The sequence below is a fragment of the Bactrocera oleae genome, chromosome Y (assembly GCF_042242935.1).
Source record: "Bactrocera oleae isolate idBacOlea1 chromosome Y, idBacOlea1, whole genome shotgun sequence".
Classification (NCBI taxonomy): domain Eukaryota; kingdom Metazoa; phylum Arthropoda; class Insecta; order Diptera; family Tephritidae; genus Bactrocera; species Bactrocera oleae.
The window spans coordinates 4010141-4029183 of record NC_091542.1 but is presented as its reverse complement, the minus strand read 5'-3'; the positions used below and the strand labels follow the sequence as shown (position 1 = coordinate 4029183).

General features: G+C 37.4%; 1 long non-coding RNA gene across 1 annotated transcript in view; it reads left to right on the top strand.

Moving 5' to 3' along the window:
- Positions 1 to 5714: 5714 nt before the first annotated feature.
- The window catches only part of LOC138858253 (uncharacterized), a 497314-nt gene continuing 483985 nt past the window's right edge, over positions 5715 to 19043 (top strand). The window contains exon 1 of the long non-coding RNA XR_011397439.1: positions 5715 to 5768. This is a non-coding gene — a long non-coding RNA (uncharacterized lncRNA). The remainder of the gene's footprint in view (positions 5769 to 19043) is intronic.

Below are 19043 nucleotides of genomic sequence, written 5' to 3'. Positions count from 1 at the left end.
CAATGGAACGTTCTGTACGGCGTCAGAATGCAATAATAAGAGAAGAAGAGAGGCAACGAGATGCAGCATTGAGGAGAAGTCGTCGAGAAGATCCAATAAGAAGACGTCGCGAGCAAATTTTAAATTCTTCTCAAAGAAGAGTGACCCGCCAGCAAACCAGGCAACAACTAGCAAACGAGCAGGAATCAACGTTGGAAAGAGTACAATTGCATAGATCGGATCCCGCAAATCATCAGTTAGAAAGCGAGAGGCAAACCAGGAGGAATATAAGAAGACGTCGTGAACTTTCTCCTGATGCACAGCTAGAAGAATAAGAACGTCAACGTCGAGCTGCCAATATCTTTGATATGTACGCATTGTTGATAAAGAAAGGACCCACTGAAATATGCGTTTGTTGCGGTGGCACTTGGTTCCCTCATCAAGTGAAAAAACTAGAAAAATGTCAGACAAAATTTGCGCGCTCAGAAGATGCTAGAAAAGTGTTTTATCTGTCATCAAAATTTCCGTCTTCGAACCAAAAGTACAACTTTTGCAACACATGCTATCGTATTGTTAGGAGGGGCAAGATACCAAATATCTGCCTATCGGAAGGATTGGAGTTTCCTGATATTCCGGAATGCCTTCAGGATTTAACGTGTCTAGAAGAAAGACTGATATCACCGAGGATCCCATTTATGCGCATCATCTCCTTAGGATATGAATGACAATGTGCTATTCGTGGAGCAGTGGTGAATATCCCCATTTCAGTTGTAGAGACAGTCACCATGCTTCCACGAAGAAGGCAGAAGTAAGAGACCTTCTTAATGCCCGTCAGGAAAATGTACCGCTTGAAATGGAAGAGGATTTAAATCCAGGTGGTCAGGAGACTTTAATGGACAATGAACCCGTTCAAAATCGATCAATGTAGATGCCCAGGGACGTTACAACCGACGACGATGCTCAGGAATTGTCGTATCCAACGATTTACTGCGGAAAAAAGAGGACAACTACATCAACTTATAGTAAAATTGCACGTTCTGAAATTCGACAATATGATCGGCGTTGTTTGCGCGTGGACGTGCTCCTGTATATTTATAAGTTCTACGAGTTGGAGCGCATTAAAAATGCAATTTCCATTTGCCTGCCTAAAAAGTCTGGATCGAGGAATATAACTGCTGCAAATGTGAGGGATGAAAATTTTGTCAGCAACCTTATCCAGTATGATGAAGGCTATCATGTACTCAAAGGACTTCGATCTTCACCTGCACATTGGGAGGCTGAAAAGAGGAAAGCTTTAGCCATGATCCGCCAGTTTGGTTTGCCAACATTTTTTATCACAATGTCTGCTGCAGAAACAAAATGGCCTGAGTTGTTAGTCATATTGAAGAAACTGGTGGATAAAGTAGACATTTCGGAAGAAGAAGCTACTGCTCTATCAAGCTCTGAAAAGGCGAGACTGATAAGGACAGATCCAGTTACATGTTCCAGGTATTTCGACAATCGATTCCGCCAAATGCTAAAGTTATTACAAAACGGACTATTTGGAGAGAATTTAGTAGTCCGTTACTACTACAGAATTGAATTCCAGCATAGGGGATCACCACATTGTCATGGCATGTACTGGCTAAGTAACGCACCTCAATTGGAAAGTGATGGAATCACCAACACAAATGATGTTGAAACATTCATCGATCGACACATTACAACCGATGGGGATGATTTCTACTTACCGGAATTTATTCAGTATCAAAAACACAGACATGGTCGAGCTTGCCTAAGAGACCTACATGGAAAACAAGTGTGCTGATTCGACATGCCATATCCGCCGATGCCACGGACAGAAATACTTCTCCCTCTGGAGCATGAGGAAGGTATTGAGTAACACAAAGCTCAATTCCAAAAAATACAGGAACTATTAACTCTAACGGATCTTCCAGAGGAAGAAATAATACGGTTGAACTGCTTCGAAAATTTTTTGGCAGATGAACGAATCAACACTGACTATGAAGGATACAAGCTTGCTCTTCGCTCATCTGTAAAAATGCCACACATTTTCCTAAAGAGAAAATTTTCAGACAGGCTTCTAAATGCCTATAATAAAAATATCCTTAAATTGCATAGAGCATATGGATATTCAATTCATTCTGGATGCATACGCTTGCTGCAGCTATATCATTAATTATATAAATAAATCCAATAGAGGAGTATCAACATTATTGAGACAAGCCATGGAGGAAATAAATGCAGGAAATTTTTCCATTAAAAGAAGCACATCGGAAACAAATTTATAAATGGATCGGAAATATCGGCTCCAGAAGCAGCTTATAATATTTTGGGATTGCATCTATCAGAAGCGAGTAATGGGGAAATATTTATAAATACATCACATCCAAACAACCGAGTAAGGATGATACAGCCTCGACTTGAATTGAATGATTTACAGGAGGACTCTACGGACATATATGTGCCGAGTGGGCTGGAGCGCTACTCTCAATGGCCCGATCAATTGGAAGAACTATGCTTAGCAGATTTTGCAGCATGGTTCAGATTTTGCAAAACAAGCAGAAATGTTTCTGATAATAACGAAGAATACAACGAAGTAGAGAACGAGGATGACACGACAGCTGCACTTCCAATGGCATTAAAGGATGGATCAGGATTTCTAAGGACAAGGAAGCAAGCCCTTATTCTGCGTTGGAAACGTTTTAGCGTTGAAAGTTCAAGAGCCGATTTCTTCAGAGAAACCGCCATGATGGTTCACCCATGGAGAAATGAGGAAACAGACTTATTAAATAATGACGTCGAGAGTATTTGCAATTCACACAAGGAGCAAATTGCGCTGAATAAGCTCAAATATGACAAATTTTCATCGAACGAACTAGAACGGATTTTGGAAAACCTTCTTGTCACAGCGGAAGAAACAGCTGATGATCGAGCGACCTCACAACTTTTAGATCCCGAATTTAGAGCTCTAGCCGTTCCAGAGCAAACAGGAGACATTAACGTTTTTCAAGAGCACAACAATACAGAGGAAGAGGAAGAGGCGGTTCAATTAATTAAACTCCCACCTTTAATATTAGAAGACCATTTACTGGCAATGGTGCAGTCACTTAACAGCAAACAGAGGGAATACTTTGCTCATGTAATGCACAATGTAAGTAAAAGGGAAATCTTATTTGAATATGTCGGAGGCGGTGCTGGAGTGGGCAAGAGTCGGCTTATAACAACTATATATCAATTGTTGACATTGCGAGCTAATAGTGTACCAGGAACTAACCCCGAGACAGCCAAGGTGTTACTCTGCGCACCCACTGGCAAAGCAGCATTTGGAATTGGGGGCCTAACCCTTCATTCGGTTTTTTCACTCCCCGTCAACCAGTCTTCCGGCGATCTTCGGCCACTAAATAGTGACACATTAAACACAATTCATGGCAATCTCATAGATATTAGGCTTATTATAATTGACGAAATTTCAATGGTTGGAGCAAGATGTTTGCATATTTAGATTGCAGGCTAAAGCAAATTTTCAGGAGCACCGCTTAATTTGGAGGCATACCAATTATCGTGTTTGGTGACTTAAAGCAGCTGTCGCCAGTAGGAGATCGATGGATATTTGCGCGGAATAGGAATGATCATTACAGTACAATTAAAGGAACACCGCTTTGGGATCAATTTCGGTACTTTGAGCTCACTGAAATAATGCGCCAGCGTGAAGATCAAGCATTTGCCATCGCTTTAAGTAACATGTCAGAGGGAAATATGACACACGCTGACATTCAATTAATCAAAAGCAGGGAAAAGACCTCTAATGAGATACCGAACGAAGCCATCCATCTATTTTATTCAAATGCTGGAGCAAATGATTTAAATTTAACTAAACTGGCAAACACGATGACCAAGGAGTTCATTTCGACTGCGAAGGATACAATTAAGTCAAGTTCCCTTACAGAACGCAGCAGGGCAAACATTTTAGAAGCTGTGAAGTCTTTTAAGCCATCAGAAACACAAGGAATGCTTTATACATTGCAGCTCACCAATCATGAGCGTGGTCCGATCATTCCAATACAAGAGAAATGAGCAAATAACCATAGAACGCAGACAGTTTCCGGTCATTCCAGCTGAAGCCATCACGATACATAAAAGTCAAGGTGGAACATACACACAAGTTGCTGTTAATCTAGAGGGTAGAGTAAGCAGATCAGCTTTATATGTAGGATGTAGCAGAGCCACAAGTGCCAATGGATTGTATATAATCGGGACATTTTCTGATATTCTGTGCTTTGCCGAGACATGGGCCTTACCTCAAGAAGAATTCCCAATAGAAGGCTACAGTGTTATTGCACGCCTTTATGGAGAAACAAGATCATCCCGACGATGCCCTGCCAACGGCCTTATAATATACTACAAGCAAGATAGGTGCCCAGGTCTATCAGAAGGATCATTTTCAAGAAACGACACCGGTTCAACAAATTTTTACCAACTGTTAACTGTCAACTGTTCAGAAACCAAGTGGAAAATAATATCCGTCAGATAACTGAACAGTATAATGGACCGTCAGTAGTCCTTGGTGACTTTAACATATGTCGCCTAACAGCAACTGATGATTTGGAGGCTCGATTGCAACAGTAAGGATTTCAATCTTTATTGTCTAAGGTCGCCACAACAAAACAGGAAACAGCAATGGATTGGGTATGGACAAACATGGATTCTGCAATGACCTCATGTATCACATATGAAACACCATATAGTGGCCATGACGGAATATTTTTAAGCTTTAGAAAATAGATATATTATATATATAGATATATGTTAGATTTAAGATTATTAAATTTAAGTTTGTATTATAATACAAAGTGTAAGTCATAGATGTAATTATTGTAATTTATATATCATATAAAAAAGTATTATAGAATAATAAATATTATTATATGTTATATATTTTCTAATTTCTATAAATATTATAATTTGTTTTGTTTTCCATTAATTTAATGTGAATAATTAATCAGCTTAAAAAATTAAAATTTATGTAAATGTCTGGAAGATCTATTTACCTCAATAACTAACCTGAAAGAACTGGCAAAATGCTTTCCGTTGGATGCAAACCGTTGGCAAGTCACGTTTTCAAATGTAGTCATACATATAGTGGTTACTAAAAGAAATGCACCTGTGAAGGGTATTATAGCTTCGGCGCAGCCGAAGATAACGTTTTCTCTTGTTTTTTATTGTATAGAATTTTATTTTATTTTATATTTTTTATGTGGCTAAGGTATAATTAAATTATATTGAGTAAGCAGTTTAATTTAGTAAAATGTTATTATCAAAACTAGTTTCAGTATTTTTTTCTGTCTATATAGCTCGATTACCGAGCCAGTTATGATTTAAATAATTATTTTGTGTGATGGAGAAAATACGGGAAATTAATTAGTTTTGTCTGGAAGTTTATACACTTTTGCTTTTATTTATTTCGGTTACACCCTTCCTTAGATCTTTAGTATCAGTTTAGCTCTATTGGAAGTGAGGAAGAATTAACACTGCAGCAAATACTTGTAATGTAAGTCAAATTATGAAAAATCATGAACATTTAAATATTTTTTTCAAAATGCTTGGTGATGATAAAAATGTAGTAACGACTATTTTGGTTCGTTGTTTCCCCCGTGAGCTTTATAGATTTCACTACTTTAAACCTTACTTCCATATAACTATATCTTAAAAATAATTTTATGTTTATTTTTCAGTATCAGTTTCGTTCAGTTGAGGGTGGGGATGATTCAACAACTGCAATAAATAATGTAAGTCAAATCTATATATACTTGTATAAAAGAAAGTCGTCTTAGTTACACTATTACACCTAAGAACGGCGGAACTGATTTGACTGAAAATTAGTTGGGAGGTAGCCTTAAACCAGGGGACGGTCATTGGATACTTTTTATTTCTTTAGTTTAAAAATCAATATATTATAATTTACAAGCAAAAAATTATATTTCAAGTCATAGCATGTGCTCAAAATTCATCTAAGAATTATTTACATATATTCTTACTTAAAAAAAAAAAATAACAACACATATCTACTGGAAGGGCGCAGTAATTTTCGTATACATACACATACATGGATTATCTGATTGTTGCTACTTAACAGGGCGGTTTTGTTTGTGGCGTACCATGTGGAACTGGGAAAACATTTTAATACAACATTTTAAATAAACCTTTATATCACTTTTTGAATTATTATATTCTGATCACGGTGGTACGGGAGGGGGTTTAAGATCACGAAATAATCTGCCGCTCGGCTCACTCGCGCGGTCGGCTCGCTACTAAGTGGTCGTGTGCGGAAATAAAAAAATTGTCGCTTGATAATATTTTGTCGCTTAGTTAGTAGTTAATAATTCGTTAACAGGTAACTAATCCCATTCAAAAAGTTCTTTTCAGAGCTAAATTCTATTCTAAATTATTATGATTTAATAAATAGTTAGTAGTTGTGTACGTTGTTGTAGTAAGTAGCTCAACGATAGCATAGCTACATAGGTAATTATTTAGTTCGAAGACGTTTTTTTCTTTTATCATTTTAAAATGCTCAAAAGATCAAGATCTCAACTTTCTAGAAATAATTCTCAGGCCAGGGCCAAAAAAACATGTCGAAATAAAGAATCTTCATCTGAAACTGAAAATCGTCTTTTAAGTCAGAGAGAATATGTGGCACAATCGCGTGCCAGAGAGTCGAGTAACGAGCGTTCGCAACGGCTCGCTGAACAGAATATTAGAACCTCTCAAAGACGTGCGCAAGAGTCCAGTATTCAGCAGTTACAACGGCTCGCTGAACAAAATTTAAGAACCTCTCATGTGCACGCGCGAGAGTCAAGTACTGAGCGTTCGCAGCGGCTTGAAGAGCAAAATTTAAGAACCTCTCATGTGCACGCGCGAGAGTCAAGTACAGAGCGTTCGCAGCGGCTTGAAGAGCAAAATTCCAGAAATATACAATCCCGCAATAGGGAATCAAGCTCAGGGCGTTCCCAACGCCTTAAAGACCAGAGAGAACGACAACAGACTACAAGAGCTAAAGTTCGCAATCGAGTTGTAGCTCACAGTAACAGATCGGCTTTTAGATACGAACCACAGATTGATTATGCTCAACAGTCTTCTGTCCAAATCGGCGACATGAATGAGATTTGCCCTATTGTTTTGCCAAAAAATGGGTCGATGAAACTAATGGCATGTGCTGTGCTTCTGGAAAAGTTAGTGTCCCCAATATTCAAGAACCACCACCGCCAATAAAAAATCTTTTGACAAATAATCATTCGCTATCTAGACATTTCCTAACCAACATCCGTAAGTACAATAGTCTTCTTCAAATGACTTCGTTTGGCGAGAAGAGAAGGTAATTTTATGCCAACTTTTAAAATAGAGGGCCAGGTATATCATTTTATTGGTAGCCTTTACCACCATCAGGCCAAAATCTACAATGCTTACAAATATATTTTATTTCAGACGCAGATCAGCTATCGTTAATGGCAAACATAGCTCCAACGCTTAAAATAGACTTAATTAACGAACTACAGACCGCACTGAAAAGCCACAACGTATATATACGAAACTTTAAACAAAATATTGAACGCAACTCTTCGGATAATTTAAAGCTAATTATTCATTCCGACCGCCCACCGCAGACTGCTCACCCGGGTAGATACAATTCTCCAGCTGTAAACGAGGTAGCTGTTCTCTTGGTTGACGAAGAAAATGGCCCCAGAGATATAGTGCTGCACGGAAGAGACGGCCAACTTAAAAGGGTTTCCGAGTTACACCGATCGTATGATCCTCTACAATATCCCTTAATGTTCGTTAAAGGAGAACACGGTTATTATTTAACCATTCCACAGGAAGCTACAGCGCGTAATAAAACTGTGACATGCATGCAATTTTATGCATTCAGGTTGATGGTTAGAGCTAACAGTTTTAATCCGGGACTTATTTAGTCAATATATTGTCGATATGATGGCAAAAATGATATCGGAACAATTGAATTACATATGTCGTAACCAACAGAGACTAAGGTCTGAAGAATACATTCATCTCAGAGATGCTTTAAATCAAGACGGAAATGTTGACCCATCAAATGTCGGTCAGCGCATAATCTTACCGTCTTGATTTACAGGTTCTCCGCGTTACCTGCATGAAAAAACCCAAGACGCGATGACGTATGTCCGAAACTACGGCAGACCAGACTTATTTGTCACGTTTACGTGCAATCCTGAATGGCCTGAAATTAAAGCGGAACTACTATCTAGTCAGCGATCTTTCGATCGTCACGACATCATTTCAAGGGTGTTTCACTTAAAAATGAAGAAATTCATAAAATTATTCAATAAAGATGAAATATTCGGCAAAGTGAAATGTTACATGGCGAGTGTTGAGTGGCAGAAGCGAGGTTTACCACACTGTCATATGCTTTTTTGGCTAGAGACAAAAATCCAACCAGACGAAATTGATAGGGTCATAGTTGCAGAACTTACCAACCAACAAAACGATCCAATATTGTACGATATCGTAACTAAAAACATGGTGCACGGACAATGCGGAGAACATAACTTAACAGCACCATGTATGAAAAATGGCATTTGCACAAAAAAATACCCGCGGCGTTTGGTTTTGATGCAGAGTGCATCGCTCAATATCAGAGGCAGTAGTTTCACAGTAGATAATAGCTGGATTGTCTCTTATTCTCCACTTTTGTGCAGGACGTTCAATGCTCACATAAATGTAGAGTACTGTCACTCAGTTCAAGCTATCAAATACATTTGTAAATATATAAATAAAGGATCGAATCAAGCTACATTTGGCGTCAGAAAACCAAATGATGAAGTGGATAACTACGTGAATGGCCGGTACATAAGTACTTCCGAAGCTGTCTGGCGAATATTGGAATTTCCAATCAACGAGCGCCATCCTACAGTCTTGCAGTTAGCTGTCAACTTAGAAAATGGCCAAAGGGTGTATTTTTCCGCCGAAACGGCTGAATAAGTGGCTCAAAATCCGCGTAAAACAACTTTGGTGGCTTTTTTTGAGCTATGTAATGAAGATGAATTCGCAAAAACACTTCTATACCAGGAAGTCCCGCAGTACTATACATGGGCCAATAATAAGTTCACAAGAAGAAAGCGTGGTGAGGTTGTAGTTGGACATCCAGGCATAAAAAAAGATGCAGCGTTAGGTAGAGTCTACGGTGTCCATCCTTCTCAATCCGAGTGTTTCTATCTTGGGATGTTGCTACATCACGTACGGGCCCCAACCTCATTCCAGTTCTTAAAAACCTTTTACGGAGTTCTCAAAGAAACATATCAAGCTACTTGCCGTGCTAGAGGTTTGCTAGAAAACGATGACCATTGAAAAAATACTTTTTTAATGTTCACAACAACTGAGAGAATTGCTTGTAGTCATACTTTTATTTTGTCTGCCATCGGAACCATTAAAATTATGGGACATTTTTAAAGACGATTTATGTGAAGATATTAGACAATATTAGACACAGAATCAGACAGCAAAATCTTAACTTCACGTTACCATACAATGCGGAAATTTACAACCAAGGTTTGATACAAATAGAAAATAAACTGATGCAATTAAATGACAAAAGCCTAAGTGACTATGGATTACCATGTTCAGTTCCTACAGAAAATAATGGGGCAGAGACAATAACTAATTAATTAATTATTAAAAATTAGTCCCTGATCACAAATATGCTTTTCAAACTATCATCGATAGCGTCATTAATGACAAAAGAAAAGTTTTCTTTTTGGATGCACCCGGACGTTTCTTGCTAATTTGATACTTGTATACTATATAAGAGAATCGGGAAAGATAGCAATAGCAGTTGCTTCCTCAGGAATTGCTGCAACTCTCTTGACAGATGGAAAAACAGCCCATTCTACTTTTAAACTTCCGCTATCCGAAAATCTAGAGCAACAATCTACATGTTCAATTAGCAAAAATGGGCCTCTTGGTAAATTACTACAACACGCCTCATTGATTATGTGAAACGAATGCACGATGAGCCATAGAGCACATATAGAGGCTGTGAATAGAACCTTACAGGATCTAAGAAACTCCTCTGCAGTCATGGGCGGGATTACTTTTGTTTTTGCGGGAGATTTCCGACAAACTCTCCCCGTTATTAACAGAGGTACACGAGCAGATATCATCAAGGCATGCTTGAAATCGTCACCATTATGGGCTTCAATTGAAACATTAAAATTACGAACGAATATGAGAGCTCATGTTCATAGAATCACTGATTGCGATTTCCCACAACAACTAATAAAACTTGGAGAAGGAATATTTCCCACTCCAAATTTAAGCGGTGATTGTGACATTCTTCTGGACGAGTCTCTAGGTCAAATACTGCATTATTTAGAAAACTTAATAGATGCTATTTAGCCTGATATCGACAATTTGAATGAGAAAGATTTTCATTGGCTATGTTCTAGGGCTACAGTGTCACCTAAGAATGATACTGTTAATGAAATAAACAATCTAATAGTTAAAAAAGTCCCCGGCCAAATAAAAACATACAAATCGATCGACACTGTGACTAATATCGAAGACGCAGTCCATTATCCACAGGAATTTTTAGATTCGTTGCACCCTTCTGGACTGCCACCACATGCGTTGTCGTTAAAAATCGAAATCCCAATAATGCTTTTAAGAAATTTAAGCCCTCCGAACATGTGTAATGGGACGAGGCTGCTTATTAAAGAGTTAAAGGACAATTTAATTGTAGCAACTATTATCACTGGCCCAGCAGCTGGTCAACTGGTTCCGAGGATACCGATGATCCCGACTGATCTTTTGACGTTATGACCTCTTTGCAATAATTAAAAATATAAACAAAAAACACCTGAAATTGAGAAAAAAAAATGTTTGTATTAAACAAAAAAATTAAAACGCAAAAAAATATAAAAAACACTAATAATAAAAAATACACAAAACAATGAAAAAAGTACAAAAAAAATAAATTTTATCTAAGAATTAAATTTCCCATTTTGTTTAAATTCGACGCGAAAAATTGAGAATATGTGTTTCATGTTTAGTACCCGTGCGAAGCCGGGACGGACCGCTAGTATTGAATAAATGAGAAATTAATAACATTAAAATCTTTAACATTGAAACTATAAGTTTATGTTAACCGGATTAATCAGCCAAGATAAGTGGAAATTATTACCATTTGTACCTAATATTTTCGATCCTTCTTCTGTTTATTCCAGTAAAGTGCGATGAATAAAATGCTCTCACTCGTTCAATTTTGAATTCAGAGAAATGTACCTAACTAACCTGTTTGACTGCGGATGATATGGAGAAGTTGCCGAGAATCTGTTACAGCTATCCAGTGGTTTACTAGTGCTCGAGCTACTGTATCTGCTGTACTGTTTTCCAAAGGTATTGCTTCCGGAAAGCGCCTAAAACGATCAATTATTGTTAAACATTGATTAAAGCTTTTAGAGGTTGGTAGAGAAACTAAAGTCGCAACATGCGTTGATACATGTCGCTGAATTTTGTTACGTTGGCAGTCGATGGTGGTCTGTGAAAATACTTCCCGGCTTCGAATATTGCATGTAACTCACGATCGTTTGGTCCTTCCAGCAGTGAGTTTAGTAAAGCGAGGATTTCAGCCGCTTTCTTGATGAATTTTCTGTAAAAATATATAGTATCAAGAAATCTTCGTAAGCTTTTGATAGTATTAGGAAATTCAATACTTAGGATAGCGTTAACCCTATCTTTTAAATTTAACCATTCTTGTTGACTGTGTGGCCCAAGAACTGTACTTCGGTTAAACCAAAATGTGATTTTTTTGATTAATCACTAGTCCGTAATCTCGAAACCGGTTAAATAGAATTTCAAGATGTAGCAAATGTTCTTGCTCGTCGGCTGACGCTATCAGGATGTCTTAAATAAAAATGGTAGATCCCGTGTTACATCATCAATGAACCTTTGAAACATTTGAGCAGCGTTTCTTAGACCAAAGGTCATAAAAGGAAATTCAAATAATCCAAAAGGCGTTATAATGGCTGTTTTACAGATTTGATTAAATGCAAGGACAAATCTATTGTTGAAAAAATGTGCTTGCTATGCAATGATGCGGTGAAATCTTCGAGGTAGTGGACAGGATATTTATCTGGAACTGTGCGAGCATTTAGACTGCGATAGTCTCCACATGGTCGCCATCCTCCAGAGCTTTTAGCGGATAAGTGTAATGGTGATGAGCACGGACTGTTAGATGGTCGAGCGATTCGAAGTTTGATCATTTTATCAAACTCTTCACGTGCAGTTTGTAGTTTATCCGGTGGGTAACGACGCGTTTTGTTGGTTACAAGGGGTCCATCTGAAGTACGTATTTAGTGGAGAGTACTATGTTTCTTCCCTTTAGTTACGGCATTTGTTTTTCTGGAAATTTTTGTAGTAATTTGTGATATATTGCATTGGTTTTGATTGCTCGAATGGAATTCGTGTCCGTTACTGGGGCAATTATTGCAGGTGATGTCAAGCCTGTGCGTCTATCCAGGTCGACTAGTAAGTCAAAATGACTAAGAAAGTCGGCCCCGATGATTGGTTTGGTGACATCAGCGATAATTAAGTGCCACGAAAAATCGCGGCGAAGACCTAAATTGAGTGATAATAACCTGTTTCCGTATGTTGTGTATGCGTGTGACCAATTGTTGGTGTTTCATTTCTCGATCGCTCTTTTGGAAAAACCGAAACATTAGAACCTGTGTTCCCCAAATATTGTGAATCCGAGGATCGATCTCTGATGTAAAGACGGTGAGAAATTTTCTGAGAATCTCTACCCGTCATAAGCGATTCTCTGGTGCATTTCCCGAAAATGTGCAACCTTGCTTGCATCGTATAGCGTTTTTTCCAAATTTCGCATGATAGTAGCAAAAACCGTTAGAACTCAGCTGTCGTACCTGGAAGTGGCTACGTGACCTCGGTTTATTATGCTGTCGTGTGTTTGACCTAAACTCCCATTTGTGAATAATGGCTGACAATGCTGCTAACTGTTTGTTTTGATCCGAAATTTGTTGGTAGTGTTGTTGGAGATTTTCGATATTGTTGAAACGTGCGTGCTTTGTAAGATCTCGTGAAGCCCGTCTGCACGAGCATCTAAACCTTTTAACGTTGCATTTGTTTGTACTGCTAACATAGCATGAGTGTCCTTTGGTAAAGCGGATAACCATTTTGCCTTAAGTACAGCTTCGTCGACTCCTGGAACCAGTGCTTTCAGGTGGCGCAGGAATTGTGATGGCGTGTGATCACCAATTTCTTCACCATCGAGAAGTTGTTGCAACTTCGCTTCTTTGGACTTAGCAAAACGGTTAATAAGTGCCATTTTAAGTGCTGTGAAGGGTGCTGATATTGGCGGATGTATAATGATATCTTCCACTTCTGCCGCATGTCCCGCATCGAGGACTGAAACTGCATGATAAAATTTGTCAAAATCTCTTACCGCACCCAGAATCCTGAGCTGCGCTTCAATTTGGGCAGAGCAATGGCTAGGCAGGATTAAACTGAATAGGCCGAATGACGATGACATCCCCTTCTTTTCTAGATCCCACAGCAACTTATTCATTGTCAGGATCCAGAGTTGTGGAGATAACACGCCTCCATGAGGTGTACCCCTTTGAAATGATCTGCACATCCTTGACGCTCTTAGCGTTGACCTGCTGGTGAGCATCTGTTCAATTAATTTTCTGAGAGGTTCAGAGATGTCTTAAGCGCATTCATTCCGTGAACTAGATATTGTTGATATTCTTTAACTTCCAGAGATTTTTCAATCTCCGCCAAGAATTTCTTTTTGTTCTCTTAACTTCCTTTTGGTATGAGCTAAGGAAGTCGTTATAATAATCCCAATCTGACTCGCCGTGGGAGCGCGCCAGGTATCCGTAAGTTCGTGACTTGGGTCCCCAGTCAGATTGATCCTCGGCGCAGGTCGCATGACACCTTGATCCAGTCCTCTATAGTACCCCGACTTCTGGGGCTGACGTCGTGAAGCTGTGGTATTTAATTATTAATTAATATTTAAAATCGACAAAAGTTTTGTTGCCACTTTTGTCACTTTTTTCGGTGTTTTGTGAGTCTGCAGGGTTGTCACCTTTCCATTCTAAAGATAACATCAGAAAGTTGTTCAATTTATGAATTTTAGCTTTTGTCATCGTCGCAAAAAGACGATTACTTTTATGAATGAAACGGCTGAGCTTAGTGCATGTGCGCCAGCGTTAATGTATGAAAATTTGTTGTTGGGTGATTTACTACAAATTTAGGACTTGGCTGTTATATTGATTTGTGATGGTGCTCATGCTATTTGAGACAATTGTTGGTTCTGTACAACAATGTTTGTATTAGTACACATTTAACACTCACACAAAAGTGCTGTCAAATTTTCCACCATGAAACTACCGCCAAGTGCAGTTTTCAGATTTTTTCTTATAATTTAAAACCGAGGGCAATGGTAAAAAACGTGTTCAGACTCTTCTATATACTCTGTTCACGTCGGACAGTACGGACTATAGTCATGACGAAATTTGTAAAGGTAGCTTCTAAAGCACCCATGTCCACTTATATTACTGTAGTTCGGAAGGAACTTATCACAGAAAATCTATTTAGCATTATTCTAGTTAAAGAATTATAGATTTTATTTGCTTTACCCGTCGAGTTTTCCAAATGCTCTTTAAATTTTAGTCTTAAGTCCAATATTACACCAAAATACTTCAGTTCTGTCCCCACATCTGTGTCGAATAGCAGCCTTATGTTCTCAAAATAATTCATAATAATATTTATGAGGTATTGGGGAGCGCGTATTTCGTACAGAGCCTTGATGATATTTGCCCATTTCGCAGAATTGAATGTGTTCTTCACATCCAGGGTAATTAGCGCGCAATATTTTTTTGTGCCACCTTCCAACTTTTGCCACTTATTGCACATTTAGCAATATCAACGATTTCACTTAGTGCGTCAATAGTGGACCTCTTTTTTATAAAGCCGTCTCTCTGACAATTCGCCGGCTTTTTAGATTGCTATCTCCAAGCGGTTTCTTGCTATGCTTTCGTACACTTTTATAATCGTGTCGAGCATGCACAGGGGTCGATATGATGAAGGTTCTTCAGGTGGCTTTTTCGGTTTTGGGAGTAGAACCAAACGCTGCACCTTCCACGGGCCGAGAAACGCGCCTTCCAATATACACGAATTGTACATTTTAACAAACAAACTTTGTCTCAGAGTCATAACTTCATTTAGTGCTCTATTTGGTACACCATCTATTCCAAGCGCTTTGGAGTTTTTAATTTTTATCGCGATAATAGTTCTTCTTCTGTGACTAATAGAGGGGGCTCTGTACAATCATTTCGCTTAGCATATATAATATATATGTAGATTTGTGTATGCATTACTTATTTTGCAATGTCATACGAATATATGTACATAAGTATGTATGTATATATGTATGTACATACATAATTAGAAAATTATTAAAAAAGTAATATATATTGCACAAAACAATCATATTTTATCAATTTTTCATCATAGACAAAATATAATCTCGGATATGTGAAGTGGCAATTGTATTTTTTGTTCAAAGTACAATATTTCATTTTTCTCTTTCTGTTGGTAGATACATAATTCTGGCAGAGAACGTTATTATAAATTCTCATTTCTTTTAAATAGCAGCGAATTCTGGTAAACGTCCAATCAAACATTACACAAAATTAATTTTGCTATTAGTAATATTTTAAAAATATTTTGATAAAATTTTGAAAATAATTCATTATGAAGTAAAAAAAGTACATAATTGCGATTTGACTACGGTTTTCACATTATGCTGCAGGTTGCTTTTCTCAACAAGGGAATTGCATTTCGTCGTCGGCATTTCACATTCCTGCTTTAATTTTTCTTTTCAACTAATGTATGCAAATATGTATAGGATTTCATTATTTGAAACGAAAACGCTGAGTAATTAACTTAGTATAATGGCACGTCTGCCCTTTATTACAAACGACTTGCAAATGTACGTTCTCGATCGTCAGTAATCGTCCCGTTTTCCCGTCCAAAGCGTCTCGTCAGTTTCCAGTCTACAGGGTCACATTCAGTAGAACTGTCCAGATCGTATTGTTCACAATTGCCCCACATTCGGCCGTCCTGGTCTGTCGTTAGCCCTGAACGCTGGGTTCCGCCAACACATATTTTTTCCACAGTATATCTTCCATGTGGAAGTCGTTCCTGCACTAAATACGGTCCAACAAGTTTTGCTGTCAGTTTAAGCTATGGCTCAGAGGACCCTGTACCCTCTTTATCGCCACTAAATCATTACTATTGTATTCTTTGTCTTCAAAAGTTTGCATATTCTCTTCCTGGATCTTGGATATGTTCTCTTCAGCCTTCTTTCTTATACTTTCTCGTTCCTCATCTAGTTCCCTAAATAGTGAATCTTCCAGAGTATTCCGAAGTTCGATGTTATCAAATGTGTGCATATCTAAGCCAGTTAGAATTCGAAAAGGTATGAACTTAGTATTTCATATGACAGTCAAAGTAAATACCTAAATATTTGCAATTTGCTACTCTTTCTAATTTAATCTTTTATTAACGAACAATTGCAAGTCATTAGGAATACTATCGGAATAATGGCTAATGGAATATGTTTTCTAACCAAATATCAAATTTATTTAACCACTACATTATTTATTACCACTACACAGTACAGCTCTATCATCAGCATAAGAAACCAGTGCATCTTTAGGAACATATCATATCATCAATATACAGAAGAAACAATAAGGGTCCTAATATAGTTCCTTGCGGAACTCCAATCTTCACCGATATATAATCACTAATACAATCATTCATTTTAACACTTTCATGAAACCATATTGTTGACATGATAACAGGTTGTTAGCATTACAAAAGTCATGCAATATTTTATGTATAAGTTTTTCAAAGGATTGGGATAATTTCCTTTTTTTTCAAAGAAGTAGGCCAAACAGCTTTACTTATACACAAATAAAAAATGTATTAAAAAGGTATACTAATATCTTCAGCAGTACATTTCAGTACTTTGCTATGAATATGATCAACTCCTCCAGCTGTGTTCTTTAAATCATGTAAGACTTTTTTAATTTCAGACTTTTCTTTTGGTACGAGACACTGGTAATCATGAATGGTAAAGAAAGTAAAACATGGTATTGTAATATCCAGGTCGCAGTGCACACTATAACATCAGGCTTTACAAGTAGATTTTTAATAAATAGTTCAAGATTTTCCAAATTTGCATTAAGATCTCTGACGTTGAAATGTAAAACAAAATATCATCTTTACACAGAGATTTATTTAAGCTGCATAAATCATTAAAATTCACTTCAATACATGGGTCATTATCATCCATTGTAAGACTATTTATTAGGATTCACATACCTAGTACCAAGTTTACCAATAGAGCTTGGTACTATAAGTTAAAGGGGATACTCAGTTTCATTAATAATCTTATTCAGTTTATATTTAAGATAATCGCAATATTTATCAGCAGCATTTCTTGTTTTAGAACACACACATTAAACATTTCTTTGTTTGACTATTGTACTGATCAGTCTCATGACTACCAGCACAGATCAAACAAGTGACAAGGTCGCAATAATATTAAATGCACCATCAAACTCAATGAAATTAGTAGTAATTGCTCTTTATGAAATAGTTTAATCTGAGCAATTAATTGACGAGCATTACCATCCAGCATGTTTAGATCCACGTTGGGATTATAAGTTAAATATTTGTGATAGGATTTGAACCTAGGCAAAATATTTGATGTTTGCAATAAAGAATTGTGCTATACACGCGGCACCACAGATAACATCTTATTTGAATAGTCTAATGTGTGAACGCAAACACCAATAATTTGTTACTTGTTTCAAAAGACCAATTTGTATGTATGTGAATATTCTATTGATATGAATATTCAATCGTATAAAAGATTCTGATGAAAGAGAGTACGAACCTGATTGATTATATTTTAAATATAATATATGCAGCTAATATTGTATACAATTTTATGATTCTACCACCAGTTAGTGTTCACTCTTTTACACAAAACAGCCGCAAATAGAAATACATACAGTCTGTTTGTATGAACACAAGTTATATGTTCTTCAATATGCCCTTCTATTCATAATTACAACAAGAAGAAATTCAGATATGATATGTAGTATATCTACATACATAAATACGTGAATTTTCCACGGTATATTTGAATGTAAACAAGTTATATGCTCTTCAAAATGCCTTCTATTCATAATTACAATAAGAACTAATTCATTCTTACATATATCTACCCATTCATTCACAAAAATAAGCACAAAAGCAAATTCAAATAACATCAACAAAAAAATTCATTCATAGGTAGGTAGGTAGGTAGAGTAGCTGTCTAACGACGCACCTAGGCCTATAGAAGGCCCATTATGATACCACCGGAACTAATGTTCCCTCACTCTATCCTCTTAGCCCTCTAGCCTCCTTTTTGAACCAACCTGTACTCCTGATGAAGCTCATCAGTATAAATAATTTTATATTAGTAACTTCTGAAACGTCGAACCCAAGACAGTTATAGTTGCATAGTTGCGATTCTTTTCCTGTATAGAGCTTTATATTCGCATACAAGATGTTTTACAATTTCCTCTTCTTCTAATTAGGCAGTGACTTGGTAGTACTCCTAACAGAGTTCTTATGTCATTCCTTTTGAATTTTAGTAGTCGGTTTGTGCGACTCACGCTCCATTCCTGCCACGTTAGCCTGCTGGTTGAACAGGTTATTGATTGTCTCCACCGAAACTCAGCTAGATTTATAGCATGTTCGCTGAGTAGGTGCTTGCAAGTTGTCAGAGTCATAAAAATACCCTCTTTTTCATGGGTTAATTGTAGAGTGCTACCTGTTCTGGCTACTTCATCTGCTTCGCAGTTACCAAAGATATCACTATGCCCTGGAACCCATTGCAGGTTTATCGTAAAGTAGGATGTTAGATCCTCTAATAGATCAAGACATTCTTT